The following is a 20,256-nucleotide window of genomic DNA, read 5'->3' as shown; positions in this document are numbered from 1 at the left end:
AAAATGCCCTCACAATCTTCCCACATCAGTTCACAGAGCGCATCTCCCCTTGCTCCACAGCTGCATGGTAAGTGGAGGCGGCTCGGTTCGAGCAGCAGAAAACATAACGCAGACATAAAGCACAGTACTTATGCCTGCACCACCTCTGGTGCAGTGAGTGCACTGTAGCTCTTTATGACAATAAAGACAGTAACTCATTTAAGGTGCTTGGGCTGCATGATAGCCACTGACACCAGGTGCTATGTGTGTTACTTTATTCCTTCCTCAACAATGCTAAGAAGCAGAAAACATTCTCCCATTGAACAGATGGGAACACCGAGGCTCCAAGAGACTGGTTATACGACTAATTCCTCCCCAGACTGGTGGTGTCACAAAGCTCACATCTTACTGTGATTTGCACACCAGCTTCATGGCCCTGAAGCCACCTTCCTTCCTCACCCCATGCAGCCCTGGCCTAGGAGAGCGCCTGATGACCCTGACTCTCACCCCAATGCATCTTCACACCATCTTTGTCAAGGGGAGGTCAGCTCATGTCTCCTCCTCGCTTCAACTCTTCCGTGGCCCCTCTCAGTCTACAGACCTGAACCTGAACTCACAGGCCCCACACCCTCTGCTGCTCCAATTCCCCAACCTGGGTCCTGCAGATACTAGTGCAACATTGGAAACATCCACACCTGTCCCCCTTGGAGTATGGCCTAGGTGTTAACTCACTAGGACCCCTCATGGCCTCTGCAGGAACAAGTACATTCTCCCAACTGTGGGCTGTGCCACGCTCTATTACTTTGTGTACACCACATTTATAGCTCTTTTCACAGTGTCTGCTAATTTTTTTTTTTTTTTGGTATACATATCCTTCCAACCTCACCCTCAATTAAATGCTTAAATATGAACAGCTTTGCAGCAGTATTTTATAATCCCACATCATATCTATGTCTGGCATGTAGTAGTTGACCCAAAAATATGTTACATAAATCCACAAAATTATACATTTAAGTGTATAAATGACATTTGCGGTAATTTATTCAATAACAAATTTTATTTTAAAAAGGTATTTACTTCCTTATATATAAGTTAACTGCCCTCCTTCACTTGTACCTGTAAGAAACAGGATGGGAACCAATGAAGGAAACAGATAACCTCAACTCAGCGGGCTTCCCACCTGCAGGTCTGCAGAGAGCAGAGGCACCTGTCTCTGTCCGCAGAGACTCACATAAGAGGCATGTTTGGTGGAAAAGGCCAGAGGTGAGCTGTGCGAGCCAATGCGCGGGGTTTCATGAACAATCGGAGTATGTGCACTCACCAGGAAACTAAATTAAAAATTAAGGCATAAATTGAAAGGTAAATCTTCCTCCATCTTTGACCCCCCCCCCGTAAAAATTAAACTAAAAATGTGTGAATGTATATATACATTAATGTTGGACACGGCCCAGAAAGTTCTGCCCCCTCTCTTCACACAAGGTCATCCCACGTGAGCTCCTTATGTGTTACAAGCACATGAGAACCAGCCTTGCCGTGGCGTGACTATTCACGCATTCAGGGATGAGCTCCACCCAGTGCCCAGCACACAAAACCCACTTTGTGCCAAGAGCTGGGAGTACAAATCAGACACCGTGGTTGCTGTTCACAGCCCCAAGCCCTGCGATGCTGAGCTGACACTGAACAGCTCTGGACAGAGCAGCCGAGCTGAGAAGGAAGGGCCCTGGGATGTTCCACCGCAAATCCAGAAGCGATGTGTCTGGGCTATCTGTGGATCAGCTGCCTCCCAGCAGCTCTCCCTTTCCCAAATATCGGGGAGGCCACAGGCCTGCATTCTTTCTAGTACTAACCCTACCAGGGCCCGCGGGCAAGCCCAACCACTTCTGTCTGATAGAAGGCAACCCGCTGCCCATTTCAAAAACAGCACAGCTGCCTGGCTGAACTTCTGTTCTTTCCAAGGACTAAATTTAATTCCTCATGTATTTTATATCTCATTTAATCCTTATAACAGTGCAATTCAGAAGAAACGATGATGACTGTTTAACTGACGGGGAAACTTCTCCGACATTACACAGATAGTGATAGGGTTAGCGTCTGTCCTCTGGTCTGACCGCTTCCGACTTTTTACCCACATTTCTGCTTGACATCAAACTACCGGTGGGACCAGCAGACTTTTCCTCGTGTTTAGGGCAGCACGGCAGGGGCATGGTCTATGGAGAGCGTTTCTAACATTGCTCTTTTGCTCATTTCCTCCTGTCCTGATCTGTCCTGAGATACTTTATTCATCATCAAAGTACTGCTTTAAAGATACACGCACTCTAACACATCATTTCTGTGGGCCACGTCAATGAATGTTCTGCATTTTGACTAAATACTACTAATTCACATCCCAAATAAGACAAAAAGTTTGAGACATTCATAAAATAGCCTCTTAAAAATTAACCTATGCATCATTCACGTCTTTTTCCAAGATTAACCCCTTCTTCATGCTTCTGATACATGATATACCGCACCTTAAAATAGTTCTCTTTTGCATTTGGCGTTTTACTCAGCGCATTCCCTGTATTTCTGTTTTGGAGTTAAGAGAGCATTTGGGAAAGCTGAGGGTCCCTTTTGCTCAAGTTGCGTGGAGTGGCCCTGCACTGTGGCACGGACTCCTGACACCGTGTCACTGGTCACTCTGTGGGGTATATCTTCTTTTGGTTTGGGGGTTTGACACACACCACTCCCTGTGGATCCAAGAGGGATACTACCCTTGGGTAATGGTTTTAATTAGATTTTATGTCCCACAGACCCCTCAGGATGATTTCAGGATATTCCTTGGCAGACAGGTTGATATAAACATGAAAAATATTAGAAAATTGTCTCCTCTTTAAATGTGACAGGTTTCTCGGGTGCCGCCCTGACTTCCAGAGATATCACAGACCTGCTCTCTTCAGCCTTGTGATAGGCTCTGTGCACCTTCTGTCTCCGCTCGTCTCACTGCTGAAGTCACGCAGCAGCCAAGTGCTTGTCTGTGGAGCCATGGGCTTGAGGACAGACACTTTAGACTACTGTGTGACTGTGCAAGAGATACGGTTTGAAAAGAACATAAGAGTTATATTCTGTTTCCAGAAGTGACTGAGGTTACTTAGGAACTGTTAACTTAGATGCTTACCACTGGTTGGCTACCTCCTGCCCAAGGACCAAACCTGCCTGCTGCATGTCTTCTCTGGTGTCCAGGGCACGTGGCCACACCCATTTGCCTCTACGTGGCCTGGGGCTGCTCTACCGAATGGCACCGTGGGGAGCCACTGCAGAGCCCTGGGGCCCAATCGGAGCTATGCTGCAATGGCCACATGCACGTTTTCATTTTGTAGGTGGTCACAGGAAGATTTATACCCATCCCCAGAAGCCACCGTTAGGATATATTAGTATCCCCACTTTGGAATGCTAGTCTCTTTCCTTTAATCCACTGTTTTATTTCACCACCCATAGACAAAGTATTTACAGCATACAGCAAATAAATACTAATTATTCCGCAGGGCCAAACCCTGACCTTTAAGGAGTAGAAAACACCCAGAAATCACAGAGTACCAACATGGCCATCAGTTCTGTCTGCACAGCTCTGTCACGCTGACTGGCATGCGTCATCACCCAGCTTGACACCTGAGCCGCCACTGAGCTGCAGTACGGCCCAGGGCAAATAGGACACAGGTCACAGAGCGCTGGTGGCACCCCCGCTGCCAGGACTGCTGACTCACTGGGTTGGAGGCCTGTGGGGACGCTCGGGCTGGCCCGCCTGTCCACGCCCAGGAAAGTGTGCCCCTCCCAGGGCCCGCTGTGGAGTGGGAGACAGGCTCACGTGTAGTCAGATGCAGACAGGCTGGTGCTACCTGCTGGGACTGCGGGATCTCTTCATTCCTTGAACAACCCCAAGTTGCCCGTCCACCTTCAGAACCAGGTGTGATGCTGTAACTAAGAAGCCTATTCAAGGCCAAGCTGGTTGAGTATAAACATGGATTTTTCCTTGAAAACTAGCTAATTGTCTCAATTCATGGTGAGATTTGTATTTGAAGGCTTTATAGTAAACTACTTTGATACCTATGTAAATGTGAACATTTAACTCCATGCCAGAAATGTCAATTCAACAAACCCACATTTAAATATTAAACTCTTATAATAATCCATTACATTTTTTTAAACTTTTGACTAAAAGTAAATGAGATTAGATAAAACAAGATAGCCTATATATATAAAACACCCACAATTTAGAAACTTCAACTGACTTTAAACTCAAGTGTGAATTTAACACTCAGTGTAAGTAGGCTTTATATGTTTTAACTCGAGGGAAAAGACAGTTAAACACAATGCCTTCCCAAAACTGAGCCAAGGAGTGCAGTGAGTTTGTCCAGGCTAAGTGAGTGGGTGCAGACGAGAAACAAGCAGGACAACTGTGACCCATTACACCAGTTCCTGAAGCTCCTGAAGACGGTGGTACCCACAAAGCTGCAGTATGCGGAAGATAATCCCAGACTAATTTCCACGTGGCAGCAAGCAGTTCTTTTATCAGACAGGCAAATGGGGTAGTCAGCAGACCAATAAATTACTACTGCATAGCGCACCTTAAAAGCCAGAGTTCTCCTCACAGAGCACCCTAAGAAATTAGCATTTCGCCAGCAAGTCGCGTGTGTACCCTGGCCTCCCCAGTGTGGGCACCAAGATGACTACCAGAGCTCCTCCGGAGAGAACATACACGCATGAGAAGCACAGACTTGGCACAGGTGGGAGTTCAGTCATGTTACAATCACGCTGACCGCCAGCCTGTGAGACTCCCTAAAAACTGTGCTGCCCAAGCAGCAGTCACTTGGTCACCCAGACCACACTCCAAGCCACAGTTAGCACACCTGACTAAAAGTAAATTACTAACTTCAGTAACCAGTCACTTTTGCAGCAAGGGTGGGTTTTGCTTACAGGGATTCAACAAATATTCCTGTTTGAGGCCTAGTGTTCTTTTGCCCACTGCCATCCCGAGGACCCCTCACTGGGCCCAGAGGGTGCACATCTTCCCCAGCCTCCGCCCTATAGAGCTTCAACAGTAAGAACCATATACGCATCGTCTAATTTAACTGCAAATGGCTCTTTTTGGCATGAATTGTCTGTTTGGAGAAGATGTACAACAGAACTCCTAACTACCTCCCAGAGCCAGGAGGCACCAGGAGGCACCAGGAGGTGGAGCAGCGAGGAGTGACAGGAGAGACTAGAGCAGCAGGTGAGGGCCCAGGGAGAGGACTCTGTGCTCAGTCCCACAAGAGTGGGATGAGGTAGGGAGTGGCAGGTACCTGAACCCAGTCGTCGCCTGCTGAGTGCTCTTTGCGTCAGACGTGGCTGCCTCAGTCGGTCAGAGTCGGGAGTTCAGGGGTGCCAACTGGATATGATTTCACCAATTCTTCTTCCGGTTCATTTTCTAAAGGGCAAAACAACAGCATAATGACCACTTGAAGAAAGGAGCAACTGGTGAGAATTCTCTCCTTTGTGCTATTACACTTAACAATCAAGAGTGACGTTTCCGGGCAGGTAACTAACTGCACATTAAGAAATGTGTCCATGACCCCACACAGAAACACTGGTAGGGAGGCCACAATGGACATGCAGACGGGCTGTTGAGCACTTAGTTACTTTACTTTGAAATCCACGATATTTAACAGTTTAAAATATGAGTCTAGGTTTGAAGCTCAAACTAAATGCACTTAATATTTAGACGGGCCCATTATCAGCCAATTTCTAAGACTGTTGTCTTCTTCAACACTTTGATGCAGTTTAAGAAACAAGTTAATAAGTGAGAAATATTTTAAATATGTAATTATTTCTTGGAAGTACTGTGATTGCATTCATAACAATATAAGCTGGAGATGACTAGGGTGGTTCCAAATGTCAGCTCCATTGTAGTTTAGTAGAACAATTACAAAAGACATTATCTCAATTAATGTAAATTAGGATTTATTTACTAACTTTCTATCAAGGTTCTCTGCAGTATTGTGTCAATGTTAGGAACTACTAACTACTTTCAGATATTCCGGTTCATCTTTTCTAACTGGAAAAGAAAATGCCCAGATTATTTTAATCTCTACTGCCTAACAGAGGATTCATTTTCATCACAAAGGGAAGATGAACTGAATATCCGAAAGTGGAGAAGGAGGTGCCTCAGTGGTTGAAGCTATTGTTTCTGGTGCAAACCTCAACTCAGAGAGGCTCATTAAACCGAGTCTACGGCAATAACAGCCGAAGTGTTAATGGGCAGCAGTGAAGTGTGTCAAGCAAATGAAGGGCCCTGAGGGCTCTCCATGCTGTTCAGGATCAGCTACTGGCGCAGCATTACCATAAATCCCCTAAAAGACACTGCACTCCACTTCCTGTGTGCCACCTCCACATAAAGAAAATGTTCGGGGTGCTTAGCAAGGAGGGGTTCAAATAAAATAATACATAATTTCCTATAAAATACACAGCCTATAAAATGCAACCCTAACAAATTTTATTATTTTCCCTAATAAAGATTTACCAAATCAAGTACGTAAAGAACAGAATGACTCAGAAATATGCACATGAGGCTAAAAGGGTTTTAAAATTACCCTGAAATATCAAGGTTGAAAAATAGAATAAGACTTAATGTTTGTTTTGTGTCAGAGTTTCCACTCATTAGAGTTATAAGATTTCAAAATGTTAAGCTTTTAATACAAATTGTGGTTTGTGATTTCATTTACACGTTTGTAATTTTGAGCCATCTACACTCAAAAATCTTTGATAACTGTGTTTTGTGATCTCTTCCTGTTTACCAGTACTCAAGACATGCACAAACATGCATGTGCACACCCACAGGCCCACATGCATGCACACACATGCTCAGAATATGTAGGCACACAATGTCAGCAAGAAACTCTTCTCAATACTAGTTGTTGTTCTATTTACAGCATGATTTGTACATTTAACTTCTGGATGACAAAAGCAAACGCCCTAAACCTTTTCATATCAGATGCACCCCTACAAAGCACCTGGATTCAGAAGTGAGCTCTGTGTCCAGGCCAGGACGTAGCAGTGCCTTGTCCACCCTCATTCTTGAACTATGCCCAGCAGAGCTGACAACTCAGAGCCTGGGGCTTACAAGAGAAGCAGCGAGGGCCACAGAGGTTCTGTTTCTGCACAGCAAGGGCTTATGAGAAGGAGTGTGTCCTCAGAGGACACTTGCTGACACCCGGCCTCTGTGGAACACGAGCCTGCTCTCCAGCAATACTACCCAGGCGGTGGCATAGAAGCCTTGACACGCCTGGCTTTAAAATCGTAATATAATGGTTTAAATATATGGACAGCTACATGCATGCATATCTCTAGGTTGGCAAAACCCATCTTAGCCAACATTGGTATGGGTATTTTTGGAGTCACTGAACTACTCTGAAGTTCAGCTTTCTCTCAGACAGTAACAGGTCTGAGCTGACAATGAAAATAGTTCCTTCAGCTCCAAAATACCCAAACACCTAAGTCCTGAATGCCCCACAAGGCGCCTAAGTGGTTTCCTGCCTGGTGAGCCACCTGCACAAGAGGTGTGCTCCTGTTGTCTGTGAACGGGCTCAGAGTGCTCTCTCTGTTGGCACAGTGGTCAAAGCTTCCAAGGTCAGTTGACACTGGCAACTGCTCTCCAAGGGCCTGTGGCCCTTGGTGCCTCCCTCAGGGCAGGATGCTGCTGCTGCAGACAGAGCTGCGAGCGGCCGGGAATCACAGGCCCATCCCCTGGGCCGTGGAGCAGGAGGCAGTTCCCCATGACTTTCTCAGCAGGTGTCAGCACACAGACGTGTGGACATTCTTGTCCCAGCCACTGTTGTTTCCTGAGATGTCTAATGTCAAAAAGGCCCTCTGATTAACTGAGTCGTGCTTGACCAACACACGTGTGTGCCTTTGCGGCCATCTGAGCCACTGCTGCAGGATCACACAGTAGCAGACGTGTTTCTTGCCCTGTTTTCTCCCTAAGAAGTTCTACATGAGACTGGTTGAAAAATGAGAGATGGTTTTGACACTGGACAGGAACCAGATGCTGCCTATCAGCATGGTCAGAGGAGCCTTCTCGGGCAGCAGGTGGCCTCTGTGAGCTCCACGAGGTGCCAGCTGCACCCCTGGCCCTGACTGAGCGGGTCCCCTGTGCCCCACCTCCAGAGAAGGGCTGCTGCTCTGTGAGCGGTCTTCTGGGCACTGCCCAGGCCAAAGCCTGTGCGGGCGGTGCCAGTACAGGTCTGTGCGGTGTACCCTGAGCAGGTGTGCTGCCGCCAGTCCCGCCCTCAGTGCCAGGTCACAGACTCGAGCTGGTGGTGGGTGGGGATGGGTAGACCCTGGGGCCAGGCATGCAGCCGGCTCCCACCAGCCTTCCCTGCCTTGGCAGCATGCTGCCTTCCTCTGTGTCAGGTGGAGCCCCTTGTAGTGAGTGGTGCCCCTGCTCCCAGTTTTTGTTCCGGAAAGGCCTGGGAGAGGACAGTTCACTCCCAACTGGCGTGACACTCAGAATACATGCACTTTCAGTTTCCAGAGAAAACACAGACAATCATTTTCAGAAGATAGAGATAAGAGGAAATACATAATGAAACAAGTAAATGAATGAGGATATCTTAATAATAGAAAGTCAGAAGAATGTACACAGATTTTAAAACCACCTTCATGTCATTGCAAATACTTCGCACCTCTCCTTCCTGTGTTTTGAATCTAACCCCCCGCACAAGTTTGCCTGATGACTTCACTGCTGAAAGTGTTGGGATGTGCTTTTCACAAGTAAGAAGACCCAGACTTTCCCCCACATGTGGCTTTTCTAGTCTCAGTATTTCTCACAGTGTCACCCAAACCTCTCAGCAGGGAACCACTGGCTCCAGCGTGTTAACTGACAGCATAAAGGATACCAGGAAGTGCAATTTGTAATTTGGAGCTTTTATACATAAGATGGTGTATTCATGACCCATCCTCCAGCTATTCTCTGATTACTAGGTAGTCCCACTCTTAGACCTGTCACTAAATCCACCAACTCACTGGTTCTCGGAAGGGAAACTCAGTCCCCACCATGGGCGTTCAGGGAGAGCTCCGCGGACTCCCTGCCCAGAGAAGGAGGCGCTGAGGTGGCAGCCTGTCTGTGGCTGGTGGCAGCTGGTGAGCAGGACACGGCAGAGGTCGTGCAGAGGTGAAAGAACAAGCTTGTAAGGAATTCAGCAGTGTGGGTAACAATTTAAAATGTGCAATCCTTAGCCTAACAATTCTCACATAACACCGTTTGGTGCACTGCGGTAAATAATAAAAGTAGAAACCCTCAGTGGTGGACTGGTTGGGTTATGAAGAATCACCTAGGACTGGTGAGCACATCTTCACAGGGCAGAGTCTCCAAGTCGCAGAACAAAGAGGTGGAGGACAGTGCACAGCAGCACACCTCACCCCACCAAGGCACACGGTGCAAGTGGAGACCCCGACAACATAGTTCATACTCGCATGTGCGCACGCGTGAGGACACGGGCAGTGTTCAGTGTAGTTCATATTCACGTGTGTGCGCACACGTGAGTGCATGGGCATTTAGAATGTAGTTCACATTCCTGTGTGCACATGTGAGCACATGGACAGTTTAGAGTGTAGTTCATACTCGTGTGTGTGCACACGAGTACACAGATGACATTGAGAGTGTGGTTCATATTCACATGTGTGCACATGTGAGCACCTGGACAATGTTTATAATGGGTAGAGACCCAATGGTTAACAGAGATTATCTTTGGAGAAAGGAGTAGGATTTTGATGATTAAGAAGGACTTTCACTTAAAGATTTCGTTATTTATATTTTAGTGGTAAAGCACGTTCATGTAACATTATGTAATAAAATAAACTGAAAAATATTTCACATATCTATTTTTAGAAGTTATGTATCAATTGCTATAAAGAATGATTAACAAATTCAGGTTAAAAATTATACTTCCAAAGTCACATAATAATTATAAACAACTTGAAACTCTCCAGAACCCAAACCATTCACTGCTCACAGCGCATCTGTGACTGGTTCTGGGATCTGCTGACTGTTTGCACACCATCAACAATGCTGCATGAAATCACAGTTTGGCCCCATTAGATCATCTTAGCTCATTAGAAAATATTCTTCCCGATTAAGCAGAATGATATAGGTAGGCAATTAAACATAGAGGCAATTAAAACAAAGGCCACTCAGTGCTATGTCAGGAAGGGAGGGCTGTTTGGACAGCACCTGCCCTCCAGCGGCTGAGCCAGCCCCAGGGCCACCAGCAGTGTGGGTCACGGGCTCCCCACCTCGTCAGGCTGGCTGTGGGCCGACGGGCACCTGTGCAGAGTTAGAATTTATCACCAAGGCCCAGCCACAGCAACACACACACAGAGAACAGCTTTGGGAGGCCCTGAACATTGGAATGAAAGTAGCCCTGATGGTCTAGGTGCAGCCTGCCCTCTGTCTGAGAACGTGGACACTGAAGCCCAGAAAAGCTAAGTAACTTGCCTGAGCTGACGTGGGAATGAGGAGCAGATTCGGGACAAGGACCTTCCTGGAACTGTGTGAAAACCACTGTAGAGAAATCTAAGAACTACTTTCAACCCATTTATTAATGGCCACCACGCCTTGATCTTCAGGGCACATGGATAACACTCAGGTGGCACGTAAGGGTGAGGACTGGCGTTGGCCCAGAGCAGGCCGTCGGGGTCTGCGGCTCACTGCTCACAGGCATTTCCTGTCTGGAGGCTTTGGGTGTGAGTTTAGGATCTCGGGAATGAATCCTCACGTACCTGGTGCTGGCAGGCCCCTGCAGGATCTGGTCCCAGAGTGGTTAGTTCCACCCACTAGGGCTTTCCAACTTGTCCCTTCTGCCCACAGGTGAAATAAGTGGTTTTACTGAAATATAAGCTTTCCAGTAGGCAGTGTCTAAATAAAGCCCAATTAAGGACTCAGAGACCTCATCTTGCTATCCTTTCTCTCCCTGCACATGCGCTGTTCTGGATCCTAATCACTCCCGGCTGAGTCCACGTCACCGTCTCCACCTGGATCCCTTAACCCTGTTCCTCCTCTCCCCACCCTGTGAGGAGCATCTTTAAAACTACTGCTTCTATTATGTCAAACCATTGCTCAACAATAAATCAACTCAGTAATACTAGTATCATTGTAATACCTTACACATGTATCACACTTCGAAGTGTTTCACACACAAACTTGTAACTTATACCCATTTGGCAGGTGAGCATAGCTTTAGTAAGAGCTAATAACAAGCAGAGCTGGAACTAAAAACCTCCTCCTTAACCTGGATTCCAAGGTCTTGTAAAGCTTGGTGATAAATGCTCTCTTAAGTCTTCAGTTGCACTACTGCCCTGTGTGACCTTCAGTTTAGACACTGTGTTTTCTCATGCACAGAGCAAGCACACTTTCTCACTTTGGGCCACATCATTCTATTTAAATATCAAAGATTTCTCAGCCCTTAGATCAAATGTGGCCCTTTATCTCTTCAGAGACTTCCCAGGTCACTCCATCCCTGAGGAGGAGGTCATCATTTCTGAATTATGGCCATGGCTACCCTCCAGCCAGTCCTAACAGACCATGGACCACGGACATCAATGTCTACATTTCATCTGACATCCCTGGCTGACTCTTCAGTTGTTTCTTGTGTTGGCTGCTGCTTTTGTAATTGTTATAAAAGATGGAAGTTTCCCCAAGTCAGAGACAGCATCTGTTCATCTTTATATCACAGGGGCCAAAAGAGAGGCAGTTTGTTGAATGAATTAATTTTAATAACGACAGTAAGTGAACTATGAGCTCCTCAGCCACACAGAAGATGTTTACTAGTCTGTGAGTTCCTCATGGTCCCAGCAAGTACTCAGCACATACCAGCTACTTCTAAGTATTTACTGCCCATTGGAAAAATATAAGCCGTTTGTCTTAGTCTACTTGAGCTGCTGTAACAAAAATACCACAGACTGGGTGGCTTATGAACAACAGAAATTCATTCCTCACACGCTCTGGAGGCTGGAGGTCAGGTCAGGGTGCCAGCCCACTCAGGTGAGGAGCCCTCCTCCAGACTGCGGGCATCTCCCTGGGTCTTCCCATGGTGGAAGGGGCCGGAAAGCTCTCTGGGCTCGCTAGGCTCAGGGCAGGGGTCCAACTCACTTTCTTGCCCTAATCACCTCCCAGAGGCTCCTCCTCCTAAGGCCGTCATCTTGGGGGTTGGGATTTTAACATGTGAATTTGGGAGGGACACACATTTACACAGCACCATTTCTGAAAAGAGGAGGAGGTTGTGCACCAGGAAAGACAAGGAGAGAGCACACCTCTGCTGGAATCAGTTGTCTGTGTTAGGAGTGAATGTGTGTGCCAGACAACTGGACACAGGTATGTATGTGCTCGTGAGAGTGTTTGTAGCTCCTCTTGGTTCTGAGACGCTGCAACTTCACGGATGGGATTATGCGATTAATTGCTCACTGAACTGCACAAAACTGCAGGGGATCCGAAGGTAGACAGCCAGGATTGCAGCAGCGATCCCCCTCTTAGAATCTATACAAATTACTGTCTGTCAAGGGCTGTGATTGCAGAGTGTGACTTAAATATGTTATTAGTTCAATTTAAACCCAGGCTGCACGTTTCCACCAGAAAGCTCCAATGCTAAGGGCATGGGCACATGGGGCACCCTTCACTTCTGGTGGAGTGGTGATGCCAAAGACGTGGGGAGGGCCTGCTGGCTCCCCAGAATGCACAGCACAGCATCTACAAGGCGGTCACAGGAAGGCTAAGAAACGTGTCCCTTCCTCTGTCAGCGTACCCTCCAACTACCCGCTTCCCAAGTGAGAGAAAAGACCTTTCCAAGTGACAGGATTTTCATGATAATAATTTTATTTGGTCCTCAAGACAACCCTGAAGCCCTGGCTGGCATAACTTAGTGGATTGAGTGCAGGCCTGTGAACCAAGGGGTCGCCAGTTCGATTCCCAGTCTAGGGCACATGCCTGGGTTGCAGGCCAGGTCCCCAGTAGGTGGCACGTGAGAGGCAACCACACTTGATGTTTTCTCCCTCCTTCTCCTTCCTTTCCCCTCTCTCTAAAAATAAATAAATAAAATCTTTAAACGAAAAAAAAAGACAACCCTGAGGACAGGGCAAACGAGGCATTGTGAACTCTGCTTTCCGAGAAAACGGATATTTAGGAAGGAGCCTCCCTGAGATCTCGGAGCCTGGACGAGAACCCTGCTCACTACCCAGACACGTGCAGAAGTCCAACCCCCCGGTGCCCTGTGGGACACACTTCCAGAGTGGCTGTCAGTGCCGCCCAATCTGGCGCCACTGCACCTAGGAAACTGCGATCAAGGAAAAGAGCCCTCAGGGCCTTGTCTGCAAGGGAGACAGGACACAGCTGCCCATGGGACAGGCTTCGAGGAGCTGGAGAAGGACCTCGGCTCTAGATACAGTAGCTGGACCAGTGCCTGCGCCAGCCCCCAAAACCACCACACTGGAGAGCCATTCCTTTGAACATTAATTTCTTCTTTTTATTTTTTTAAGATTTCATTTATTTATTTTTTAGAGAGGGGAATGGAGAGAGAAAGAGAGGTAGAGAAACATCAATGTGTGGTGGCCTCTCACATGCCTCCTACTGGGGACCTGGCCTACAACCCAGGTATGTGCCCTAGACTGGGAATCGAACCTGCAACCCTTTGATTTACAGGCTGGCACTCAACCACTGAGCCACACCAGCCAGGGATGAACATTAATTTTTAAAAAGAATTTGTCTTCATAAAGTACACAAGATCCTAGAATAGCTAATATTTTAAGTCATTATTGATTCAAAAAATATTTTTTGCATTGGTGTGGGCCAGCCATCGATCTTTTCTCTCTCTCACTTATTCTCTCTCACACACACACTCACTCACTCACTCACTCACTCAACTCTCATTTTCAATTTCTCGTTTCGACAGACAAGGGAGAACACCAGAGTGCAGTGATTACAAGGATTTGGATGTGGGCTTTCAGGAGAGTTGGGAGACCTAAAAGCATATTTTGCCCGGATTTATTAAAGTGCAACATTGTGGCACATTCGATGCTTGGCAGTGACCAGAGAGGCATGCCCTCTGCTTCATTTGGCTGCTGTCGGCAGGCAGTAGGCATCTCCCTTTGGGCCCTGGGAAGGAGGCACACTTTGGGAATCCCTGGCTCTCCACCCAACACCAGTAATGCACAGCACAGAGACAGCTCACCCCAGGCTGGCAGGACCTGAGCTGATGATAACACCTGAGAAAGAGAGACCAGGAGCCGGGGTGCTGAGCAGGGAGGCCAGCCCTCGAGGAGTGGGGAAGGAGACAGATGCGGACACTGATCACCATGTGCTGGTCAGCAACGCCACGGTGGAGGTGTGCACAGAGCACGTGGGGTCACCACTGAGGTGAACTGGCTCTGCTGCAGGAGCTGGGGGTCTCGGAGGAGTGGACGGCCGAGCTTGTAGTGGTTTGAAGTACCTGAGGTAAGGAAGGGACAGGCGAAGTCTCTGGGGAGGGGCAGCAGGGGACACAGAGCAAGGAGACAACTGCGTGGGGCAGCAGGTCCTGAGGGTGACAGGGAACCACTGCAGGGTCTCCCAGCTTTCAGAGAAGTCACCATGAGAAAAGAGTGGCGGGGGAGACGGGTGAGGCACCGAGGACAGAGCCGCAGGGCTGGCACTGACCAGATGGAGTCCAGCAGCGAGCCTCCTGCCTCACAGTCCAGCATGCTCTGCACGTCGGGCCAGAAGGCAGTGGGCATTTACGACGCTTGTTTGGTTTTCATGGCTCCAATGACAACATGACAGAGAAAAATCTCTCTGAGAACCAAGATGGCGGCGTAGGTAGACACACTGCGCCTCCTCGCACAACCAGAACTGACAGAGAATCGAACGGCAAGGGGGACCGACACCAAGGAAATAGAAAATAAACATTCATCCAGACCGGTAGGAGGGGCGGAGACGGGCACGGGGGTGGAAAGGACTCGCGTGACTGAGACTGGCGGAGTGTGGGACAAACAGCGCAGGCAGTCTGACCACTAGCAGACCCCACGGCACCACATTCGCGCACAGATAAACCGGGCGAACGGCAGGGAGTGAAGCAGACCGCACAACCCAGGGCTCCAGCTCGGGGAAATAAAGCCTCAGACTTCCGATTGAAAACGCCCCTGGGGGTTGGGGCGGCAGCAGGAGAGACTCCCAGCCTCACAGGAGAGGTTGTTGGAGAGACCCACAGGGGCCTAGAGTGTGCACAAGCCCACCCACTCGGGAACCAGCACCAGAGGGGCCCAGTTTGATTGTGGGTAGCGGAGTGAAAGATTGAAATCCGGAGGAGAGTGAGGCGGGCGCCATTGCTCCCTCTCGGCCCCTCCCCCACGTACAGCGTCACAGCGCAGCGACCAGCGTAGCGACCAGCGTTACCCCGCCCCGGTGAACACCTAAGGCTCCGCCCCTTAAAGTAACAGACTCGCCAAGACAAAAAAAAAAGAAAAACAAATGGCCCAAATGACAGAACACTTCAAAGCTCCAGAAAAAATACAACTAAGCGAGGAAGAGATAGCCAACCTATCAGATGCACAGTTCAAAACACTGGTTATCAAGATGCTCACAGAATTGGTTGAATCTGTTCGAAAAACAGATGAAAAAATGAAGCCTATGCTAAGAGAAACAAAGGAAAATGTACAGGGAACCAATAGTGATGAGAAGGAAACTGGGACTCAAATCAACGGTGTGGACCAGAAGGAGGAATGAAACATCCAACCAGAAAAGAATGAAGAAACAAGAACTCAGAAAAATGAGGAGAGGCTTAGGAACCTCCAGGACGCCTTGAAACATTCCAACATCCGAACTATAGGGGTACCAGAAGGAGAAGAGGAAGAACAAAAAATTGAAAACTTACTTGAACAAATAATGAAGGAGAACTTCCCTAATCTGGCAAAGGAAATAGACTTCCAGGAAATCCAGGAAGCTCAGAGAGTCCCAAAGAAGCTGGACCCAAGGAGGAACACACCAAGGCACATCATCATTACATTACCCAAGATTAAATGCAAGGACCTACATCCAAGATTACTGTATCCAGCAAAGCTATCACTTAGAATGGAAGGGAAGATAAAGTGCTTCTCAGATAAGGTCAAGTTAAAGAAGTTCATCATCACCAAGCCCTTATTATATGAAATGTTAAAGGGAGTTACCTAAGAAAAAGAAGATCAAAAATAGGAACAGTAAAAATGACAGCAAACTCACAGTTATTAACGACCACACCTAAAACAAAAACAAGAGCAAACTAGGCAAACAACTAGAACAGGAACAGAACCATAGAGATGGAGATCACATGGAGAGTTGTCAATAGGGGAGGGGGAGGGGGAGAGAGGGGGAAAGGTACAGAGAATAAGTAGCATGGATGATAGGTGGAAACAGACAGGGGGAGGGTAAAAATAGTGTAGGAAATGTAGAAGCCAAAGAACTTATAAGTATGACCCACGGACATGAATTATAGGGGGGGAATGTGGGAGGGAGGGGGTGGGAAGGATGGAGTGGAGTGGGGGGGGGAAATGGGACAACTGTAATAGCATAATCAATAAATATATTTAAAAAGACCAAAAAAAAGAGAGAAAATCTCTCTGTTCACAAAGCTTGAAAGAGAGGAACCCTTCGGATGTTTAAAATTACACAATTCTTGTTGGCCCTGTGAAGTTATGGCTGGGTCAGAAGATTCTCGATGTGTAAGGAATAAATCATATTTTTGTGAATGTTCTCCAAAGTTGTAGCTGTTTGTGAAGGTCATCAACATACGGCAGTTCAAGACTCCAGACACAGTTACTTACAAAATACACACTAGAAAAACACAGTTTGAACACATAGTTAAAATCTACAGAAATGTACAAAGGTAAATTTCTTTTTGATAAATTATGACTTAAAAACTTTTATGAATGTTATGTCTTTGCCTAATAATTTAACTTCTTAGAACAAGAAGAAAGAGAGAAGGAAACAGAAGGAAGAAATGGAAGGGAGGGAGGGAGGTAATGTGAACAATACGGACCAAACTAAGGATGTTCACATTGTGAAAACTTGGAAAATATTGCAAGTATTTACCTACAGGATAATGACTAGGAAGTCACATTTTGTGTCCCCCAAACATACCATCACTAGATGATAAGCAGAGATAGTTTCAGTGTAAACACATGTACAAGCTCCAAAGAGACGGCGAGTGAGGAGCGGCCAGAGCCCGGGCGGTGTGAACACACAGACGAGAAAGCAACAATGGTTGGTGCTGCCCAGAGGTCAGCAGAAAACCTGGGAGGAAGACCTCAGGGCTCCCGCCCGCTGACGTTCGTTTTTAAGCAAAGACACATTTTAAATGTCTAAATTTTAAAATGTTGAGTTTAGGTAGCAAAGTAGTATTTTTTGAACTTTAGGAAATCTGAAATTGTTTCACAGGGTGATGTTATTGAAAACCACCTCTCCAGACAAAACATCCTGCACCCGTTTGCCCAGCCTCTTCCGAGCAGCCTCACCCTGGATTCCAGTCTGCACCCCACAAGCCCACAGGCAAGTGCTGTCTCTCTCTGTAATGGAACATCACCGCCCCTTTAGCGGTGATGACAGACAAGCGCAGTCACAGCGTGAAGTGGATGGCACACATCTCACTGTGCAACTGGGGACTTGAGGTGACAGGGATCTCAGAAGGACTCTGGGAAGAGACTTCACAGCTCAGAGCTTTAGTTCGAAGCTCTGCAAACAGCACTTAAGGGCCACCACCCACCCCACCACTACCTGGGGACTCGGTGTAAGCTCCCCTCTGTGGGCTTCAGTTTTGTCGCCTGGGAAGTAGGGACACTGTTGGGAACACTCTCTGCCATGGAAAGGTTGTCAGGGTGACTGAGAAAACATGGCTGGAGCTTCAGAATGCGCCTGCCCACTGCCAGCTCCCCAGGGATCCGCCAACAACTGTCTCATGAGCATCCAATAACCGTGTTCCAGTCTGTTTTTATTTAGACAGTACAGTTAAAATAATTAGAAACTACTCCGGGCGGGGGGGGGGGGGGGGGAGACAGGCACTTGAAAAGTGATCTGCTTCATTCTCCTGTCAACTCACAGGGGAGTCCAATAGGGAAAAAGAACCGACCTCACAAAAGTAACCCCCTGCAGTAACTCGTATGTGGACAAAACGGGAGCAGCGTCCAGAGGAGTAAGTTCACTGGGGAAACAGGTCCACGAGCGAAGCACAACTGCTCCCGAGAGGCGGTGCCTCCTCACAGAAGGAGAGGTAACCTGACCCAGCCACACCGAGACCTGGGCCTCTGGGCCGCATCAGTGCCGCATCCAGGCACGCGCTCCACTGCACACAGCTGCTCTGGGGGGACGGTGCCCGTGGGGTCTCGGAGGGCAGGGCAGTGGGAGAAGCCGGCTCTGCGCAGCAGTGCGCAGGGTTCTCGGAACCACACTCCAGCTCCTCTTATAACAGGCACTCCTGAGCAGGGAGCAGGTGCCCCGGCCCCACGACACTTTCCCACATGAAGGTGCTCACGCACTGCCAGCCCATTCTTCACGTCACCGGTGTGTGAACAAGGGTGCGTGCACACAGCCACAACTGTAATGTGAGACTGCAATCTGGGGTCTTTACCTTTTCTTGATAAATACGTCTGTGAAAATTCTTGTTTTATTCTTTCATGTAATTAGTTTTAAAATCCATCTGTATAACAAAATCCAATTAAAAATGTAGACATTTTGAGTAAGTTTATATGAAAATTAAAATTATATATACAAGAAATGACAACCAGTTTACACTATGCACTCTGGTGGAGAAATTGAAGGTGAGGACAGGTTGGTGGCCTTGCAGTGGGATCTGGCCCAGACCTCAGCATGTGAGGACCCTCCCACCATGCCCTTCAGCCTGTCCCCGGTGACATCGGAACAAAGGCAAAGCCATCAGGAGAGGAAGGCTAATTATCTCTGCGCACGAGAGCAGCGGCGGCAGCGGTGCAGGACAAACGAGCAGGCACGGCGCAGGCACGGGAACGCGCTGGATGAGATCGGGGGCAAGCATGCACCGGGCACGAGGCTCCAGGGGATGTGGGAGCTCCCTTGAGCCTTTGGAAGATGTGAGCCCTGGTTCTGGCTCTGTTCTGTATGAACTTCGTGGTCTTGGACAAACATCCCACCTCTGTGGGCAGCTCTTTTCATGCCTAAGCACCAAGTTTGACTGGGTAACCTCACCTGCTCTCAAGTATAGAAAGCTATCCATGATTTAAATGTTTCTCTTAGTGACTTCTATGACTTCAGCCATAATGAGATTTGGTTAAGACAATTAAAGTTACACACGAATTTGACGCAATGTACTGTTCCATCTGACTGAAGAAAAGTCCCTTCGCATTTTATTTGCTTCGAACCTCCCCTCCTTTTGAGAAACAAAGAATAAAAGAGTTTTTTAAAAAGGTATTACCTAGGCCTGCCCTTACTGAACCTAAAAACAATTCAGAATCGTAAAATCCAGCCTTTTCTTGGATTGCAGACAGAAGGTAAAACAGGTTGCAGGCCCTAGTCCTTCATGTAAAAGCAAATGTCAAAGGGAAAGCGCTGATATTTGGTCCTGGGCTCCCACCTTCTCAGAGGCATTTCCTAAATCCGCGTTTGATGAGCTTCCCCAGCCGTCAATCCGCCAGCTCCCTGAGGAGCTGTGCGGAGTGTGCTGCACGGAAATGTCATCCGCCAGGGCTGCAATTACGGGCACCGCAGCAATCAGGGCACAATGCAGAGTGGGTCACATTCAGGTGAGGAGAGAACCAGCAATCAAGCCTGGGGATGCGAGAACAAAGCCATTTGCCGTCAACACAACCATCAGGCCTTAATTACGAGGCAAGAGTGGAGCTGGCTGCTGAAAGGCTGATTATTACAGAGCTCAGCTCCAAATCAGCTATGTATTGATGGACTGAGAAGAGAGGAAGCCAACTTGAACCCAGTGGAAAGGAACTAGAGGCAACAGCGATAAGTGCAGAGGGGACACGCTCTAGGGAGTAAAAATAGCTGCAGAAAGGAGGGAGGGTTAAGTACCTGAGAGCCAGCTAAAAATAAGTCTCCAAAAGTCAGACACACTCCACCGGCACACCCATCACTCAACCCCACACAAACGCGCTCGTGCAGGCGGCCAGGGCTGCCCGGTCCTGTGCACCGTCTGTTCACCCTCCTGAATCCTTCCTTCCTTCTGAAGGATGTTCCCGAAGGTTCACCCAGGCTGGATGTACTGAGTGTGTTCTTGGTTTTTATTTCTA

General features: G+C 47.9%; 1 protein-coding gene across 17 annotated transcripts in view; it reads right to left on the bottom strand.

The window, feature by feature from the left end:
• Window positions 1-20,256, bottom strand: part of MYT1L (myelin transcription factor 1 like) — a 351,165-nt gene that overhangs the window by 211,584 nt on the left and 119,325 nt on the right. For all 17 annotated transcript variants that reach the window (XM_053924170.1, XM_053924160.1, XM_053924168.1 and 14 more), the window contains exon 3: window positions 5,298-5,422. The gene's annotated coding sequence lies outside the window, so the exon portion shown is untranslated. The remainder of the gene's footprint in view (window positions 1-5,297; window positions 5,423-20,256) is intronic.

The sequence above is a fragment of the Desmodus rotundus genome, chromosome 5, assembly GCF_022682495.2.
Source record: "Desmodus rotundus isolate HL8 chromosome 5, HLdesRot8A.1, whole genome shotgun sequence".
NCBI lineage: Eukaryota > Metazoa > Chordata > Mammalia > Chiroptera > Phyllostomidae > Desmodus > Desmodus rotundus.
Note: the sequence above shows the minus strand (reverse complement) of the source record. Positions and strands in the feature narration are given on the sequence as shown.